We start from the raw sequence: 20676 nt of genomic DNA on the forward strand, positions 1-20676 counted from the left end.
GACTTTGGAAGTTTCTGTCTTTGAAAAAAAAGCTACAAAATCCGAGGTAAAAAACAGCACACGGCGTGAACAGCTAGAGATTAAAAATGGCAGGTGTAATCGGATATTTGGGTGAATATAGACATGACCGGGAACGTTTTAAAGCATATGTAGATCAGCTAGAAATGTTTTTCACTGCAAATAACATAATCGAAGTTCTAGACAATGCAGTCCAGAACCAGGCTGTGATGGAACGTAAGAAAGCGATCTTCTTATCAGTGGCAGGTCCGGCATTATACGAAACCCTTGTAAATCTGTTGTGCCTGACGAGCCAAAGGACACAACACTTAAAGAGATTTTAACAAAGCTGGAGCAGCACTATAACCCCAAACCGTTAGAAATTGCTGAAAGCTATCATTTCGGGATTTGGAATCAAAAGGCGGATGAAAGTATCGCTGATTACATCATAGCATTAAAAAAGCTATCGATGCACTGTAATTTTGGAATCTTTCAAAACCGAACATTACAGGATCGTTTTGGTTTGTGGGGTGAAAAATGATGCGATCAGAAGGAAGTTATTGACGACAGATGACTTAACTTTTGAGATTGCTTGTCAGACAGCGAGGTCGATGAGCATGGCTGAACAATATTCCCGAGAATTAAATAATGATTACGGTCATCAGTCAACCGAGGTAAATAACCTGCAGGTTCAAAGTAAAAGACGGCCATGGCCGAAAGTCTCAGAAACTGGAAATTCTACCAGAGCGTCGAAGTCATGCTATATGTGCCTGGGACAACACATTGCTCAAAGTTGTTCATACGTGAAGGCAGAGTGTTTCTTCTGCAGAAAGACTGGGCATCTTGCAAAGGCATGCTGACTGAAGGGTAAACCAGTTTTTAAAGCGATAAGTCCAGCGTTCAAAGCTATGAATAGAAATCCAAAGAGACTTCATAGCATGGAAAAACAACAACAGGACGAGGAGATGTTAGAGTTACACGTCATCAGGAGCACGAGGTTAATGGACAGCGATTCGGAAAGCATCAAAATCCACATAGATGTTGCGGGATTCAAAATACCAATGGAAACTGACACGGGTGCCTCCGTGAGTGTAGTACCGGAGTTGCTATATCGCGACAAATTGCGTGATTTTCAACTGGAGAAATCCAAGATAGAGCTGCGAGGCATGATAGAGAAGATTCCTGTATTAGGCCATATCACCGTACCGGTGAAATATAAAGATCAATTTCAGAACTTGCCTCTAATAGTAGTGAAAGGAGACAAGACTGCTTTACTAGGAAGAAATTGGTTGAGCTCACTGAAGCTGGATTGGAGTAAGATTTTCTGTGTGGAAGCGAGATTTTCATCAATGGAAGAGGTTATCAAACAGTATCCGAAGGTGTTCTGTGAAACGGGCAGTCCGATCCAAGGCTTCAAGGCGAGTGTCAGGGTACAGAAGGACGCTAGATCGGTTTACTACAAGCCACGTTCCATACCATATGCACTGTAGGAGAAAGTTGAGCAAGAACTCAAAAGACTAGAGACTGAGAACATTATTTGTAAGATAGATCGATGTAATTGGGCTACACCCATTGTTGTTGTACATAAGTCTGATGGTAAAGTAAGATAGTGTGGTGATTATAAGGTAACCATAAACCAGGTTCTCGAGGGTAATGTCCCCAATACATTGCGGAATATAGAAGATTTGTTCACAACACTGACAGATGGTCAGATCTTCTCAAAACTGGATCTTACGAATGCCTACTCACAGCTTGAACTTGATGAGGAGACCAAGTCATGTTTGACTATAAATACTCATCTAGGCCTATATCAGTTTGATAGGCTGCCTTTTGGAGTGTCTTCCGCCCCTGCCATATTCCAAGGGGTGATGAACCAGATTTTGCAAGGTATTGAAGGGGTAGTATGTTATTTGGATGACATACTAATTTCAGCACCAAATCGGCAAATTCATAATAACGTTTTGAATGAAGTCCTCAAACGGCTAGAGAAGCACAGAGTACGAGTGTCTGCTCGCAAGTGTAAGTTATTTAAAAACTCAGTAGAGTACTTAGGGTACAGAGTAGACAAAGATGGTTTACATCCAACCATGGAAAAATTGGATGCAATTAGAAATGCACCCACTCCCAGGAATGTCACTGAACTTCGTTCATTCTTGGGTCTTTTGAACTATTATGGAAAGTTCCTACCAAATTTGGCTACAGTATTACATCCACTGAATGAACTTTTGAAAAGACAGGTCCAGTGGAAGTGGTCAAAAGAATGCGAAACAGCATTCAAGGAGTGTAAAAACAAACTGGTAGAGAGTACCATTTTAGTTCACTATGACATATCTAAGGAGATTAAACTAGCATGCGATGCCTCTCCGTATGGAGTTAGGGCAGTAATCTCTCATGTATTAAGTAGTGGGGAGGAGAGACCAATTGCTTTTGCTTCACGCACTCTCAGTGCCAGTGAGAGAAATTATGCGCAAATTGAAAGGGAAGTTTTGGCATTAATTTTTGGGGTCAAGAAGTTTCATAAATACTTGTATGGTCGTAAACTTACCATCGTTACGGACCATAAGCCCCGAACAGCAATCCTCCATTCAAAGTCCCCAGTTCCAACATTAGCTGCAGCCCGAATGCAGAGATGGGCTTTGATTTTGTCAGCATATACATATGATATTGAATACAGACGATCAGCTGATCACAGTAATGCTGATGCAATGTCTAGATTGCCTTCCCCATCACAAGTTACACCCAATACGGAAGAAGTATATTATTTTTTATATATTGATGAACTGCCAGTCACAGCTGAAGAGATTGATAGAGCAACCAAACGTGACCCAGTGATGTCAAAGGTGTATGAATATATTGCAAATGGATGGCCAAACCAGGTAACAGACAAAGATACACATGCATTCTTCATTCATAGGAATGAATTTTCAGTCGATAAAGATTGTATCATGTGGGGTGCAAGAATGGTTATACCAAATAAATTCAGGTCCAAATTATTAGGAGACCTCCATGACCAGCACCTGGGAATGTGCTTGACCAAGAGTTTTGCATGCAGTTATTTATGGTGGCCAGGTCTTGATAAAGATATAGAGCACATCGTGAGTTAGTGTACGACATATCAATCGGTAAGCAAGCAACCACCACCAGTACCATTACAGCCATGGAAATGGCCTCCCAGGGTGTGGCAAAGGCTACATTTTGATTTTGCTGAGTTGGATGGACAACAATTGGTCATTGTAATTGATAGCCATTCAAAGTGGGTTGAGATTTCCAATGTGGAAAATAACAACAAGTAAAACATTGAACATTTTACGAAAATTATTTTCTGTATTTGGCCTCCCTGAAGAAATTGTTTCTGATAATGGACCACAATTTCGTTCAGAAGAATTTGCACAATTCACGAGCAAAATGGTGTGAAACATACCAAGGTTCCACCATACCACCCTACTTCGAATGGTGCAGCACAACGCACTCTACAAATTGTCAAACGTGCCCTCATAAAACAAATGTTAGATCCAAATCCAAGAAAACGACAGTTGTCATTGGATAATTTTTTGATTACATATCGAAATACTCCTCATACAACTACTGGTAGAACACCAGCAGAGTTGTTTCTCAAACGACAGCCACGAACCAGATTCTCGTTGTTAAAGCCAAATTTGGCACAGTCCGTAGAAGAGACACAATTAAGACAAAAAGAGAATCGTGATAAAGGGAGAGTAAAAGAGAGAAGTGTGAAATTAAACCAGAAGGTGAGAGTGAAGAACCATCACCATAAATGGTTAAAGTGTTTACCCGGAAGAGTGGTGAAGATATGTGGTCCTCGCACAGATTTGGTAAAGATGTTTGATAATGGACAGGTTAGGTTTGTCCATATTGATCATATTTTACCTACAGACATGGAAGGAGTTGAAGATGGGACTGATTCAATTATTTCTGACTTTTCAGATAGTTTTGACAGACCAGTAGCAAATCCTAAATCCAATGTACTGGAAACAAATCCAGGAGAGAATCAGAATGAAAGTCTGAGTCCGAGTCAGGGAATCAAAGAGCCTGAAGTTAGAGTGAGTGCAAATGAAAATCAAGGAAATTCCGTGGAGGAAAATGTTCCTCAGGATGAGACTCAAATGAGTGTGAAATCAACACCATGTTTGGAAGATTCTGTTCGATTGCGAAGGTATCCTCTTCGAAACAGAAAACAAGTGGTCAAGTTAAATTTGTAAATATGTATAAAAATGAAAGTTATTTATGATGTTTGTTATGATGGTTTTTTCATTAAGGAGGGAGAAGTGTAATGTCTGTAAGCTTGTAATGTTTGTAGCTCCACACTGTGGATGTGGACGTATTGTGTACTGCTGCTGCATAGTTAATCAGTAAACAACAGGCAGCTTTCCGGAGAGTTCCGAGAGAGCAGCCTGCCATCTTAGGAAGCTATGTGTAGTGAGGTTATCCACTTTGGGGGCAAAAACACGAAGGCAGAATATTATCTGAATGGCGGCAGATTAGGAAAAGGTGAGGTGCAACGAGACCTGGGTGTCATGGGACATCAGGCATTGAAAGTTGGCAGGCAGGTACAGCAAGCGGTGAAAAAGGCAAATGGCATGTTGGCTTTCATAGCGAGGGGATTTGAGTATAGGAGCAGGGAGGTCTTACAGGGCCTTGGTGAGGCTTCACCTGGAATATTGTGTTCAGTTTTGGTCTCCTAATCTGAGGATGGACATTCTTGCTATTTAGTGATGCAGCAAAGGTTCACCAGAGTGATTCCCGGGATGACGGGACTGACATATGAGGAGAGACTGGATTGACTGGGCCTGTATTCACTGGAGTTTAGAAGAATGAGAGGGGATCTTAGAGAAACATATAAAATTCTGATGGGATTGGACAGGTTAGATGCACAAAGAATGTTCCCGATGTTGGGGAAGTCCAGAACCAGGAGTCACAATCTTAGAATAAGGGGTAAGTCATTTAGGACCCAGATAAGGAGAAACTTCTTCACTCAGAGAGTTGTTAACGTGTGGAATTCTCTACCGCAGAGTTGTTGATGCCAGTTCGTTAGATATATTAAAGAGGAAGTTAGATATGGCCCTGACAGCTAAAGGGATCAGGGGTATGGAGAGAAAGCAGGAAAGGGGTACTGAGGTGAATGATCAGCCATGATCTTATTGAATGGTGGTGCAGGCTCGAAGGGCTGAATGGCCTACTCCTGCACCTATTTTCTATGTTTCTATGTTTCTATGAAATGTTAACTGTGATCATAAATTTAACAGACCTATAGCTGCCAGAAAAGTTTAGCCCCAAGACTAAAGCATACACACGGTTGCTAGACACAATCCTGAGAAAAGCTAGTGACACATCAGGAGCAAGGGAGTATCACAAGCAGCTGAGACACAAAGAAGGAAGACAGAGGAGATCTATAGTGAATGACGTACTAACTGGAGTAAATACAGGACCTCTCTAGTAAATACAGGCGATCCAAGCAGGAGTAAATAGTTTAAGGGAAAGTATGGAGGTCCTAATGAGGAAACAGGCCAGGATAGGGATAGAACCTTCAGAGTTGGAATCTAAAACATCCAAAATACTGCTAGAGGGTATATCTGTATTGGAAGGCCATGCACGAACAATTAACGAGCTAAATAAGCAGGAACGAGAGGACGATGCCTTGGACATAAAAAGAGTCACATGTCATGCCTATGGGAGATGGACGATTGGTCAGGTGAGATACAATATGGATCAGATACAAACTGGGCAAGTTCCAGATTGGATAAATCATAGGCAATCCCTCAGAACTGAGGAAGACTTGCTTCCACTCCTGAAGTGAGTTCTTTGGTGGCTGAACAGTCCAATACGAGAGCCACAGACTCTGTCACAGGTGGGACAGTTAGTCGTTGAGGGAAGGGGTGGGTGGGACTGGTTTGCCACACACTCTTTCCGCTGCCTGCGCTCGATTTCTGCATGCTCTCGGCGTTGAGACTCGAGGTGCTCAGCGAACTCCTGGATGCACTTTCTCCACTTAGGGAGGTTTTTGGCCAGGGATTCCCAGGTGTCAGTGGGGATGTCGCACTTTATCAGGGAGGCTTTAAGGTTGTCCTTGTAACGTTTCCGCTGCCCACCTTTGGCTCGTTTACCATGAAGGAGCTCCGCATAGAGCACTTGCTTTGGGAGTCTCATGTCTGGCCTGCAAACTATGTGGCTTGCCCAGCAAAGCTGATCGAGTATGGTCAGTGCTTCAATGATGGGAATGCTAGCCTGGACAAAGACGCTGATGTTGGTGTGCCTATCCTCCCAGGGGATTTGTAGGATCTTGTGGCGACATCGTTGGTGATATATTTCCAGCGACTTGAGTTGTCTTCTGTACATGGCCCACGCCTGAGCCATACAGGAGGGCAGGTATAACTACAGCCCTGCAGACCATGAGTTTGGTGGTAGATTTGAGGACCTGGTCTTTGAACATTCTCTCCTTCAGGTGGTTGAAGGCTGCACTGGCGCACTGGAGGGGGTGTTGAATCTCCTCACCAATATCTGCTTTTGTTGATAAGAGGCTCTCAAGGTATGGGAAATGGTCCAAGTTGTCGAGGGCTGCACCGTACACCTTGATGACTGGGGGCAGTGCTGTGCGGCGAGGACAGGCTGATGGAGGACCTTTGTCTTACGGATGTTTAGCGTAAGGCCCATGCCTTCATATGCCTCAGTAAATACATCGACTATATCCTGGAGTTCAGCCTCAGAATGTGCGCAGATGCAGGCGTTGTCCGCATACTGTAGCTTAACGACAGAGGTTGGGGTGATCTTGGACCTGGCCTGGAGGCGGCGAATGTTAAACAGCTTCCCACTGGTTCTGTACTTTAGTTCCATTCCAGCGGGGAGCTTATTGACTGTCAGATAGAGCATGGCAGCGAGGAAGATTGAGAAGAGTGTTGGAGCAATGATGCAGCCCTGTTTGACCACGGTCCGGACTTGGATTGGGTCTGTAATCGATCCGTTGGTAAGGATCACAGTCTGCATGTCATCGTGGAGCAGGTGAAGGATGTTGACAAACTTTTGGGGGCATCCGAAACGGAGGAGGATGCTTCATCGACCCTCACGGTTGATAGTGTCAAAGGCCTTTGTAAGGTCAAAAAAGGCCAAGTATAAGGGCTGGCGCTGCTCCCTGCATTTTTCCTGCAGATGTCGCGTTGCAAAGATCATGTCCGTTGTACCCCGTAGGGGACAAAATCCACATTGTGACTTCGGGAGGAGCTCCTCGGCCACAGGGAGAAGACGGTTGAGGAGAACTCTAGCAACAACTTTCCCAGTGGCTGATTGCAGGGAGATTCCCCTGTAGTTGCCGCAGTCGGACTTGTCCCCTTTTTTAAAGATGGTCATGATCACTGCATCCCTGAGATCTCCCAGCATGCTCTCCTCCCTCCAGATGAGAGAGATGAGGTCATGTATTCGCGCCAGCAGCGCCTCTCCGCCATATTTTAACGCCTCCGCAGGGATTCCATCCGCTCCCGTAGCCTTGTTGTTCTTGAGCTGTCTTATGGCTTTTCCTACCTCGTGCAACGTTTGGGTTTCACTGAGGTGGTAGTGGGTCGCATGCTGCAGGATGGAGTCGAGAAGTCAAAGGCAGAGTCTCGATTGAGGAGATCTTCGAAGTGCTCCTTCCAGTGCACCTAACTGCCTCGGTGTCCTTGATGAGTGTTTCCCTGTTCTTGGCCAGCAGTGGGGTGAGGCCTTGGGAGTTTGGACCATAGGTGGCCTTGACTGCGATGAAGAATCCTCGCACATCATGGCTGTTGGCCATTTGTTGTATCTCCTGTGCTTTCTCTATCCACCACCTGTTCTTTAGGTTCCGATTTTTTTGTTGGACCTCAGCCTTTCGCCGTCTGCAATGTTGCTTTGCTGCTCCCGAGTTGGATTGTTGCTTGAGGCTCAGAAATGCTCTGCACTTGCAATCTATTAGTTCTTGGATCTCCGGATCATTCTCATCAAACCAGTCCTGTTGTTTTCTGGTTGAGTGACCAAGCGTCCCTTTACAGGCACTGGTTATGGAGGCCTGGAGGGCAGACCAAGCGCTCTGGACATTCTGCATCTCAGGGTCATCAAGGCACGCCAGGTTAGCTGTGAGGCACTGGCTGTTTAGGGCTCTCTTAGCTGGGTCTCTAAGTGCCCTGGCATTGACTTTTTTGCGGCATTGCTGCACCCTCCGCTTTGGGGCTATGTTAATGTCGATGATGGATTGGATTAGGCGGTGTTCTGTCCGGCAGTCGTCAGCTCCTGTCATGGCATGGGTGATGCGCACATCCTTGCGATCCCTGGCTCGGAAGATGACATAGTCGAGCAGGTGTCAGTGTTTGGAGCGAGGGTGTTGCCACGATGCCTTCTAGTTGTCCCTCTGGTGGAACAGGGTGTTGGTGATGAGGAGTTTATGTTCTAGAATTTTTGTCAGGAGTAGTGTACCGCTGGAGTTGGCTTTCCCTACCCTCTCTCTGCCAATCACACCTCCCCAGAGGGCTGTGTCTTTGCCGACCCTGGCGTTGAAGTCATCTGGGAGGATCAGTTTGTCGCCCGCGGGGACGTGGGACAGGGATGTTTCGAAGTTGGAATAAAAACCCTCTTTAGTCTCATCCGTTGCATCGAGTGTTGAAGCGTATGCACTGATGACTGTGGTGCATTGGTTCTGGGATAGGGTGAGTCGAAGAGTCATGAGGCGTTCGTTAACCCCGCAGGAGGAGTCTCTGAGGCAGCCGACCAGCTCATTTTTGATGGCGAAGCCAACTCCGTGAAGGCGGCGTTCCGCCTCTGGTTTTCCTTTCCAGAAAAAGGTGTAACCTCCACCTTGTTCCTTGAGCTGGCCTTCCTCTGCCCGTCGGGTCTTGCTTCGGGTGGCGATGTCGATGTCAAAGCATCTAAGTTCCCGGGCATCTATGGCTGTGCGGCGTTCCGGCCTGTTGCTGTTGGAGTTGTCCATGAGGGTCCTAACGTTCCAGGTCCCGAACTTCATGTTAACAGAGTGGAACATGCCTGTGCGTGAGTTCTTTTAACATGGGGTGGCAGTTGCACACCGGGCTTAGCTGAACGAGGTCTTGATCCAGTGGCAAGGGAGTCTAAGATGACTGGAGACCAGGCACTGCTGTATGAGTCTAATTGCCTACGGCGTGATTTGGCCACAAGCTCGGTGCTGAGTAGCGCCCTTTATGGTTGGTGGCCCAAGGCTTGGTTAGGGGCAGGCATTAGGAATGGCCAGTTGTCTGCTGGAGTTAGCCAACGGACAACTGAAATAAATGGCACCCAGTTGAAAGAAATGGCACAGCACACTGGGCCATTAGACGCCTGCACCCTGAAAGAAATGACGAGGGTGTATGCGGTTACAGGAGGATGTAAGGGGAAACAAACTCCTATGGTAAGGATAATACTAGTGATCCCCGTAATAAACCAAGGCTCATACCCGTATCCTCAATATGAAGTTGAAAGCATAGGAATAATACGAGGGGAAAAGTACATCCGCCATTACCCGATGGACCAGTATGCGATCAAAAAGAATGGAAAGATGAGGGGAGTATCTTTATCCGGGTGCCGGAGGGAAGGAAGCCTAACTATATGCCCTCACCCAGTGGGAGACGGGAGCAAAGATAGTTGTGGGTTTGACAATACTACGGAAGGATGTGTCATTGAAATAAGCCCTGCCCGAACCAAACCCACACATTACGCGTATCAAGGGCGAGGAGAATATTGTGTGGAGAACTAGCCTAGGAACTTACGATTATGGAGGCTTGACTTGTAACATTACAATGCCTAACTTTTGCTTTATTCCCAGAGTGTCGGTGGTGGTGGTATACACGCCAGGAAGACAATGACATTAAATATAAGCGATGAGATTAAGCAAAACATTGAAAATTACATGGAAGAGCAAGCACCACCAATTCACCTGTTACCTGAAGATTTAACCGAGCTCAAAGGACCATTAAGAAATAACATTAAAAGATATTATGAGCTGAAGGTTAAAGGCAAAGAATTAGACAGTGAAATAAAGGATAACCTGAAAAACCCACTTTGGTACTTGAGATTATGGAATAATGAACGCTGAAACACATCCATGGGTAAGGATCCTTTCATATACACTAGTGGCAGTACAGATAGCCTTGAGTTGGTTGGTGATGTTATGTAATAAGTATAATAAACGAGAACAGGTATACCCAAGCAAAGCTACAAGCTAGGGAACAGGTCAAATTGTTGCAGAATGAATACCTGATATGATTTGTGGGTGCTCCCAACCTATCGCCTGATCACCAAGACCGGGGCTGAGTACACGTGAATCAGACAAGGTGAATAATTGGTCACATTGGGTTAGATTAACCATATGACCAAAGGTGGGATTGAAGGGGAGAAAATAATTAGTATTTCTAAAAGTATTGTAGCTAAGCTTGTAATTCTCAGGAGTGTAGTGTGTGATGGGAAAGCAGGCTTATGGTGGAGAGGCAAGCTGTGGGAATGGGTGGTTCACACAGCATGATACGAGATAATAATACAGAGGAGGATTGAAACACTCCAGTTTGTCTGTCATTAATCAAGGACACATAGATCTGGAAACAAGTTCTTTAAAAAATAATGATGCAGCACGTAACTAATCAGATAAGAGGCGCACGGAAGCTTCATGATTTTGTTTGTATTTTGAAAGTATAAAAATAGCAGCCCCGAAACTGCTTGGAGAGAACGGCTGGTTTGGGCCACCGAGTTACTGAACTCGTGTAGAAGCTGTCTCTCCCTCGATCGAGTACTTTATAATAAATGATTCTTTTCTCCGAAACAGACCTGTGTTGAATATCTTTGTAATACTCCACAACACTGATGGGTAATGAACCATCCGTTGGATTAACCTTAGAACACTCATTCAGTACAGAGAACAAGGACACAAATGTTTGAGAACATAGATTGTAAACAGTATCTGAATCTGATAGCAAACCCTGGGAAGCAAAGACGATTCACACGTCATGAGGAACTGAGGCAAAGTTGAACACATTCGGGGAGGGTGACATGTGATGGGGAGATGGACAAGTGGGGGAGAACCACTCAGAGCCAGTCTGAGCAGTAGGCCAATTGGTGGTTTTGTAGGAGGGTCACACAAATCGAAAAATCATATAATTGTGTTTGGAGAACTCTTCTACTTTGAAGTGTTCATCGGAACATTTCCCGAGCATGTTCGAATAAACCGGTTAACCGAGGTTTAGTCTGCGTGATTCCGTGGTCGCTATACAATACGGGCAGGTGTCGATTTCTTATATCAGGGAGTCCACCTTGAGGAAGAAAAGTCTTCTTTTTACCCCAACCACTAGGGGCCCGAAATTCATCGACATACCGCCCACTACCGTCCACTTACCACCTGTTTACTGCCCAAAAACATAAGTTTCCAAAAACAAAAAACAGGTACATACCTCCCGGTGGAATTTTTATCAGTGACATACCACCGGGCAGTATGCATACCACCCACTCATGCAGACCACCGACATACCACCCAAAGGTGCAAGTTTCATGACACACTGCTGATATAGCATCCTGGAAAAGGTGCTTTTAAGTGGATCTTAGGTGGATGGTGTGTACACAGAACTGACAGTTTTGTTTGATATACACAGATCTTTATAGTTCTCCACAGTTTGATGTATTTTTTAATGGATTGTAGTATTTTCTAGTGCTAGGCAATAATTAAATGGTCTAATAAAGCCTTATTTACTTCTTTATTTATGAACTACAACAAACAATTTATTAGTCTCTCTCACCCCTGAGTCCCTCTCTCTCTTTCTCAACCCCCAGTCTCCCCCCACCCCCCCCCCCCTCCACCACAGCGATCTCTTCCCCCACACCTCACAGCGATCTCAGGATGGCAGTCTCTGGCCTCTGGTCAGTGCCTCTTGGGGGGTGGAGATTGACAGCCGCAAGCGCATATGCATAACTCGGGAGACGAAGATTCTCGAGTCAAACCACCGTACACCACCCGCTATACTTCGCTCCGGTTACGGCCGAGAAAAGTGGGATGAAACTCCAGCCCACTCAGTCCCCCAACGGTACCAGGCGGTAAAAAATGACGCACTGTCCGGGGACCGCCGAAAAACGGGTGGAACTTGTGTTTCACTAATTTCGGCCCCGAGCACCCCAGAACTAGCCATACTTCTAGCCAAGCTCTTCTAGTACAGCTACATTACTTTTTGCAATTCCACCAGACTTAATGGGCCTGAAATTCCAGCCTCGCTAGCTCCGTACAAAGTGCGCACAGACCCAGCGAGGTCTTGCAAAAGCTGGATTTCGGGGCATGATGTGCATGCGCCAAAAACCGGCTTTTCCGATCAGTCAAGATTTCTCTTGACAGATCCTCCGCATCCCCGAGAGAAGGACATTCGCGCGGGAGAGATTGAGCTGTTTGCCTATCTCTTGCCCAGCCAATGCCCTTCAAACTCTTATGCCTGGTAAAAGCAGGCATATAGTCTACTTTTACCTGTGTAAAAGTTTAAAACATATAAAAATTCAATTTAAATTCACATTTTTATAGTAAATACCCTGTCCATTAAGGTAAGTTTATTTTAAACCTTATTAAAACACATTAAAAAAAAATCCCCAAAAATATTTTTTTTTCTAAAACATTTAATTAACTTTAATTTCAATTAATTTTAAATATGTGAGGTGTTTTTTTAATTTATTATGTTGTGTTTCTTATTTTAGGGGTTTATTCTCATTGATAATAATGGGAACCCAAATCGGAGTTCCCATTATTATCAATGAGAATACTGCAGAGTGATTGGTGGTCGAGGCTCACGTGACTCCGGCTTTTTTGTACGAACAGGGAGTTCAGGGAGTTCATCTCCCTGTACACTACGCATGGAATGAAGGCCTCCGAACGGAATCGAAGGCACCTCTGGGACCAGGTATTTTCATTTAAAAATTTTGGCTCGGAGGCGTGCATCTGAAGGAAGCCTCCGATTGGAATGTTACCCCCATTAACTTATTTCAAGGTTCTAAGTGCAGAATGCCTTCATTTAAATGTTTCTGCTCACAACACTTGCTCACAGTCATGGCAGCTGTACTTGCACTTGACCTCGCACTCCAGAATCCTTGGCAGAGGGAGCGGAGGCAGCTTAGAAGATGAGAAGATGCGCGCAGAGGGAGGAGGAGGGAGCAGGAGATCTTACCCACCTAAGATCTTCTAATATCTCCACTTAAGCGAGGAGCAGTGTGTTAGGAGGCTACCCTTCACCAAGGAAGTGGATACAGAACTCTACCTCCTGCAATCAGACTTGCAGCCTGAGAGCAGGGCGAACATGGCTCTCCCAGTGGCAGTCAAGTCACCCTGGCCCTCAATTTCTTTGCCAGCAGATCCTTCCAGTCTGCAGCAGGAGACATAGCTAACATCTCACAGTTCGCCGTCCATCACTGCATCACTGAGGCTCTCTTCTAGGAGAAGGTACAACGTTGTCTTCTCTCTGAGCAGAGAGAAGCAGGACGAGCGCGCATGTGGCTTTGCCAGGATATTGGGTTTCCCCATGGGGCAAGACGCCAGTGACTGCACACAAGTGGCTTTGGGGGCACCGTATAACAATCCTGAGATCTTCTGTAGCCGGAAAGGCTATCACTCACTTAATGTGCAGATGTGTGCAACCACGCCCAGCGATTCCTCAATGTCAATGACTGCTATCTTGGCAGCAGCCATGATGCCTTTATCTTGTGTCACTCCGGTGTGCGAGCAATTTTCCAGCCACCACAACAAACTCTAGGCTGGCTTCTCAAAGACAAAGGTTATCCACTATCCACCTGGCTCATGACTCCCCTCCACAACCCATATAATGAGAGCCATGCTTCCACCAGGAACATCATTGAGCAGACCAATGGGCTACTGAACAACGGTTCTGCTGCCGTGATCGCTCAGGAGGAGCCCTCCAGTTCTCAGCAGAGCGGGTGTCCCTTTTTGTGGAGGTCTGCTGCATGCTTCACACCTTGTCCATCATGAGGGCACAGCCCTTGCCACCAGGATTGTGGCACCACCTCAGGAGGAAAATGAGGAAAAGGAGGAGGAGGATGAGGAAGGGAGGAGGCAGGCAGCCAATCGCCTTTCCAGATGAGCTGTCTGTGAACATCTCCGATTCTAATGAATGAAATTCCAAATCCCCATTGCTCCCAACATCCCCATCATACGATCCCTGTGTCACAGTATATCACAGAGTCCTCCTGGGCACAAAGCTGAAATGAGAGGTACTACAAAAGGTTCCAAACAAAATGAATACATTTATCAAATCAGTGAACACATATAGTTACAGTAAAAATATTAACTAATCACCCTTGTGCAATCCCTTATTGTCTGTTGTTCATGTGCCTCAGTGGCTGCAGCACAGCTGGTGGAAGGCTGCTGAGTTTCCATGCAGGACAACCTCAAACAGCTCTGACCCTAGAAGGCCCAGCTGTAGAGTGCACCACCTTGGTATGGGATTCAGCAGTGTGGGCTGGCTGACTGACAGGCAGTGGCAAGGGCAATAGCGGAGTGGCAGTGGTGGGAACAGGAATGCTGTCATCCTGAGAGAGCAGATTGCTGGCCTACTGTGACACCCTGTAAGCACCAGTTGACACTCATAAGCTTGGGTGGCTTCAAGCAGAGACTGCATGAGAGCAGTCCGAGCTTCTGCTGCAGCACTAAGATGTTGGGTCGCTCTCACCTGTGCTACAATGGAAGCTGCAACATCGGCCATCATGCGCTCCATCACGTATGGGTCGACTTGGTCTTGCTGGTCGTGTACCATCATTTCCAGCCTGGAAATCCTGGACTCCATGCTCTGTGCAGAGTCCCTTGCAATGTTAGAGGCGGTCTACTCATGTTCCTTGACATTGCCGAGACATCTGGCAGGCTTGCCATAGCACATATCAATACGATGTGCATGCCCGTCAACTTTCTTCTGAAGGCCACGCCCTCAAGTTGCTCATCTGAGTCCTGTGCAGCAGAACACGCACGTGAACTTACCCTCCAGGGAGCTGGTCTCTGAACTACCCTTTCTCCTGGCCTTGCTGCAGCTCACTCATGCCCAGATCCTCACCCTGTGCAGATCCCGCTTCTACATCAGCCTCTAAAGTATGGGTAGTGCCAGTTTCTGAGCTGGTGTCTGTGAATGATCGATGCAGTGACACTGTGTCTTCTTCCTCCTCTTCTTCTGCCCTCTTGCTCTCTTGCATGATCTCAGGGAAAGGCTGCTAGGTTCCTTGTTGATTATCTCAAAGGCACAATAGTCAGGTTATGGTGAGGGGGGGAGGGGGGAAGCCAGCTTGAAAGTGAAAAGATATTGTGGAATGAGTGGTAAGTGGGATATGAAAAGAAGAATTAGGAATGAACATACCGTTGTTGTCCCTAAGGGATTCAACCTCGTCGGTTGCCACGGCCTCTACCAAATGTTGCCCAATCAGCTGGAGAACGCCCTCCTCAAGCTGGTTGGAGTCCTGCATTTCAGCCTGTCCCCCACCTGTCTGCTGCTGCTCCATCCAATTATGTGCCAGCTTGGCCTGCAAGAGGAAAAAAATTGTGTGAGTGAGTGTGGTGCAATGTGTTTGGGTGAGGTGTCTGTCATGGTTGAATAGCTGTCAATGTGTGCAAGGTGTGAGATGTGGGTGTGAGTGGTAAGTCAGAGATTGTTGGTAGGTGAGGTCTGGGTATGTGGTGCATTGAGCAGTGCGTGAGGCTTCTGGTGCAGATGGTGGTATATGGCATTTGCTGAAGACTATACTCATCCTTGACCAGACGTGAACTTCTTCCTTAAACTTCGTCCTGCACCCGATGGAAGACCTCGGCACTACAGTATTCACCGTTACATAGTCAGTTAGCTCCCACCACATGGTACGGGAAGTGTACAGCGAGAGCTTTTTGCCACTTGGGAGTAGAGTACAGCCCGCCTCCTCTCCACGCCTACAAAGAGTGTCTCCAGAGCTTCATCGGAGACCCTCCTGGCTTTCTCCCTGTTATGATGACCTACCATAGCTTTCGATCTACAACTCTTGCTTCTACTTCTGCAATAATGCACTTCCTCTTTAAGTAGTGGGAAAAGCCTGTGCCACATATGACAGAGTTAGACTGGCCCCGATATTGGTCCACCTATTGAACGTTAAGCCAATGTGCAGCAGTTTTAGTGCTGAAATCATGACTATAATCATGTTAATGAGGAGTGAACATGAATTTTGAGTGCTACCTAGATCATTTTGAGGTGGGGGCAGCTTAACATTGTTTGTTCTTAAAATTGGATGTTTTGTGGCTTTATCCAATTTCTAGGCTCTTGTTTCTATTTTGTAATATTACATCCTGATGACCAAGCCCTCTGGTGAATTAGTTTAAACCCACCCGCAGGGAACCTGCCCGCGAGGATATTGGTGCCAGCTCTGTTCAGGTGCAACCCGTCCATCTTGAACAGGTTCCTCCTGCCACAGAACTGAACCCAATGTCCCAGAAATCAGAAGCCCTCCCTCCTGCATCATGCCTCTAGCCATGCATTAACCTGCCATAATTTCTTATTTCTACACTCACGAGTGCATAGCACTGGGAGTAATCCAAAGATTACTACCTTTGAGGTCCTGCTTTTTAACTTCCTCCCTAGCTCCTTAAGCTTTGACTGCAGAACTTCAATCCTCTTCCTCCCTATCATTGGTTCCGACATGGACCACGACTTCTGTCTCTTCACCTTCCCCTCCACAGAATATTCGGACCCTTTTGGTGATGTCCCTTACCTTGGTACCAGGGAGGCAACCTACCTATGAGTCTCACGTCGATTGGAGCAGAACTGCCTGTCTGTCCCCCTGACTATCAAATCCCCAATTACTACTGTATTCCTACACTTTGCTGTACCCTGCTGTGCAGTCCTTTGCCTCATGGAGCCAGGCTTGGGACTGCTCTCCTTCGAGGTGTCATCACCCTCACCAGTATTCAGTGCTGAGTATCGGTTTGAGAGTGCCACACTCCTGCATGGATTCCTGCACTGCCTGTCTCTTCCTACCCCTCTCGGTGGCCATCCACTTGCAATTCTGAACTCTATCTGGCTGTGGGGTGAACACCTCCTGGAGTCTGCTATCCAGTAAACATTCAGCTACCTGTATGCCCTGCAGTGAATCCAGCTGCCCCCCAAGCTCAGGCACCCTCAGTGTGAGTTCGAGCAGCTGGAGGCACTTCCTGCAAACATGGACCTCCAGGATACATGAAGCATCCAGAGGTTCCCACATGGCACAAGAATTGTAGGCTACGGGTTTCAGCACAGGAAGGCAGAAAGACCATTATTAGAGAGGGAGAAAGAGCCACCAAACATCATTGAAAGAAAAACTGCGTTAAAGAGACATCAAAGCCGAAATTGCCCCTTCTCTTTAAGGCCTGTGACTACCACAAATTGACGGTCACGTTACGGAGTGGAATGGCTGCCGATTTTTCGTGCAATGGCAACTGATAGCCCAATTGCCCTTCCAAGGTTTCTTGTAGGTGCCCCAATCCCCCCCCCCTCCCCCCCACGCCACCACTCCACTGCTGCCGATCCGTGGTATGTGCGTCATCACCGTGCGCACCAACGATCTACCCCTCTGGTGACGACATTTCACTCTGAAAATCTTCGGCCCACCTGACGGTACCAAAACTTGTTTTTTCCCGGTGGTCCAGTGAGGCTGTGGCTTCTGCAATAGCAGTGCGGCTTCCTTATAAGGGGAGGATGCACTGCCGCAGCCGCCATGTTTTTTTTTTGTCGGTCGACTGGCATGTTAGCCTGACAATTATGCCCCTGGGTTTGGCCGGGCCACCAACAGGCAGCCTGACATGCCCTCTTGGGTGCAAGACCACTGGCCTGGCCAAAACCCTCCCTGGTGGCCCAGTGGGGCGAAGTTTTAAAATCGCCGAGGCTCTCCCCTTTAAGTGAAGTGGAGAGCTGCTGTGATGACGTCATTGTGGTGGTCACTCCGCACCGCCCCCAACTTCCACCCCTCAGGTGTTATCACGGCCCCCATTACGAGCGACTTCCGGACAAGGAAGAAAAAACAACAAAGAGCTGAATGTTGCTCCAGAGGCAACCTGAACCACAACTGCGGTAAAAGCCATGCAAATGGGGTGGGAGCGCCCCATTTCGGGCAGGGGCAATTTCTACCCCACTGAGTTCACAACATGGAGCCCCCTCCCTCAACCGCCACCCTCCCTCCCCCGCCCCCCCAACTAAATGTATATCCCACTCTCTATAGAACACTTTCATATACATATAGGTGTCCGGAAGCGTTACTGCAGTGAAAGAGAAACGTACCAAATCCAGGAGAGTAGGTTATGCATAAGAGGCAAGAAATGGAGGAGCACTGAGCTCTAAGAGGGTTGTAGGGTTGGAGAAGGTTACAGAGAGAGGAAGGGGTGAGACCATGAAGGGATTTGAACATGAGGATGAGAAGTTTAAAATCAAGGAGTTGTGGGATCAGGAGCCAATGCAGGTCATTAAGTAAAGGGCTGATGGGTGAAATTTGTGCAAAATAGGACACAGGCAGCAGAGTTTCAAATGAGCTGAATTTCAGCTTGGGGTCAAATAGGCCTCTGACAACATGAACAGTCTGGTACAGCTGAGTCAGTAGGTGGGAAGAGGGTTTGAATCATTGGCAAGGGTGCAGAATTTGAGGAGTGGGGTGGATGAAGGCAATGGCGTCAGTCTTCGCAATGTTTAATTGAAGGAAATTGAAGCTTATCCAGGACAGGATGTTGGACAAGCAGGCTGGTAATACAGAAGTAGTGGAAGGGTCAATAGCAGTGTGGAGAGTTTGGACTGGATGTCATCAGCATACATGTTTGAACCTGACACTATGTCTTCAGATGATGTCGCCAATGAGCAGCACGTAGATGGAGAAGAGTAGGAGACCAAGGATACATTCCATAGGTAACTGTGCGGAGGCGGGAAGAGAAGCAATTGATGGAGATGTACTGGCTGCTTTTGGATAAGTAAGAAAGGAACTAATCGAAGGCAGCCCCACTCAGCTAGAAAATGGAGGAGAGTCATTGGGGAGATCTACTGTGTCAAAATCAGTGTTATAGTATAATTGACCTTTCTCTGATCCAAGCATGTGTTTACTGATGCCCTATGTTGACAGCACAGCCTTGCAAAATTGTCCCTATAATGCTGAGACACAGGTGACTGCTTTATTGTTTTCTGCTGTGTTGGGGTCAGTGAGAAATATCAACCAACAGAGGACTAAACTTCAGATGCTCCATGGTAGCACATTGTGACATTTTGCCATCACAAAGAAGCCTCTAGTCTGAGGATTAGTTACAACAGAGAAGCAAACAGCAAACTTTAGAATACTCACAGCATCCGGGAAAGGTTTCAGTGTACATTGTGTGGGATCCAATCCGGAACCTTTGGGACACACAGTTTCCTGGACATCAATAACTAAATCCACCCGAGTGACACGTTCTCCTAAATTGGTAATCTAACCAAAAGAATAATGTTACACTTAATGAATTGTGTTTGAGATAATATATATAAATAATGATACAGTGTCAGATAAATAATATGAATTTCCTGCACAGTATTACGCTCCTGTGAACTGCCTTGGGACATTTCACTATGTTAAAGGTATTATATAAATGTAGGTTGTATTGTGGTCAGCTAATAGAAGCATGTACCAAGTTATTGTGGTCATCATTTGACTTATGTAAGTTATACACTGAGCAGAGAGATGCACATATTTACAAGGGCAGTAACACTAGTTGATCTTTCCTGGCATTGCCCACAGGGATTCAAGGCCTGTACTGTGTTGAAATCTTTTATCTTGTTGTTCCCAAAGACCCAAGAACAAATATTTTGTATCTGTCTTCACAGTGTAAGACATTAAAAGCATCCCAATAATAATAAAAAATCAAGATGCAAAAGGGAGGGACGAAATTAAAATAATCATGATCACTGGAGAAAAAGTACTAGGAAAATGAATGGGACTAAAGGCTGACAAGTCCCCTGGACCTGATGGCCTGCATCCGAGGGTCTTAAAAGAAGTGGCTGCAAAGATAGTGGATGCATTGGTTGTCATCATCATCATCATCATCATAGGCAGTCCCTCGGAATCGAGGAAGACTTGCTTCCATTCCTGAAGTGAGTTATTTGGTGGCTGAATAGTCCAATATGAGAGCCACAGTCTCTGTCACAGGTGGGACAGATAGTCGTTGAGGGAAGGGGTGGGTGGGACTGGTTTGCCACACACTCTTTCCGCTGCCTGCGCTCGATTTCTGCATGCTCTCGGCGATGAAACTCAAGGTGCTCAGTGCCTTCTCGGATGCACTTCCTCCACTTAGGGCAGTGTTGGGCCAGGGACTCCCAGGTGTCCGTGGCGATGTTGCACTTTATCAGGGAGGCTTTGAGGGTGTCCTTGTAGCGTTTCCGCTGCCCACCTTTGACTCGTTTGCCATGAAGGAGCTCCGAGAAGAGCACTTGCTTTGGGAGTCTCATGTCTGGCATGTGGACTATGTGGCCTGCCGAGCGGAGTTGATCAAGTGTGGTCAGTGCTTCAATGCTGGGGATGTTAGCCTGAATGAGGACGCTGATGTTGGTGCGCCTGTTTTCTGGAAAGGTCCAAGCGGATTGGAAAACCGCAAATGTAACACCCCTATTCAAGAACGGATGGAGACAGAAAGCAAGAAACTATAGGCCACTTAGCCTAACATCTGTCATTGGGAAAATGCTGGAATCCATT

At 46.4% G+C, this 20676-nt stretch overlaps 1 long non-coding RNA gene across 1 annotated transcript in view; it reads right to left on the reverse strand.

Moving 5' to 3' along the window:
• LOC139259401 (uncharacterized) overlaps positions 1–19675 on the reverse strand; it is a 37781-nt gene extending 18106 nt beyond the window's left edge. The window contains exons 1-2 of the long non-coding RNA XR_011592563.1: positions 19616–19675; positions 19297–19419 (exon numbers count right to left, since the gene is read on the reverse strand). This is a non-coding gene — a long non-coding RNA (uncharacterized lncRNA). The remainder of the gene's footprint in view (positions 1–19296; positions 19420–19615) is intronic.
• Between the last annotated feature and the right edge of the window lie 1001 nt (positions 19676–20676).

This window comes from Pristiophorus japonicus, chromosome 3 (assembly GCF_044704955.1).
Source record: "Pristiophorus japonicus isolate sPriJap1 chromosome 3, sPriJap1.hap1, whole genome shotgun sequence".
In the NCBI taxonomy this organism is placed as follows: Eukaryota; Metazoa; Chordata; class Chondrichthyes; family Pristiophoridae; genus Pristiophorus; species Pristiophorus japonicus.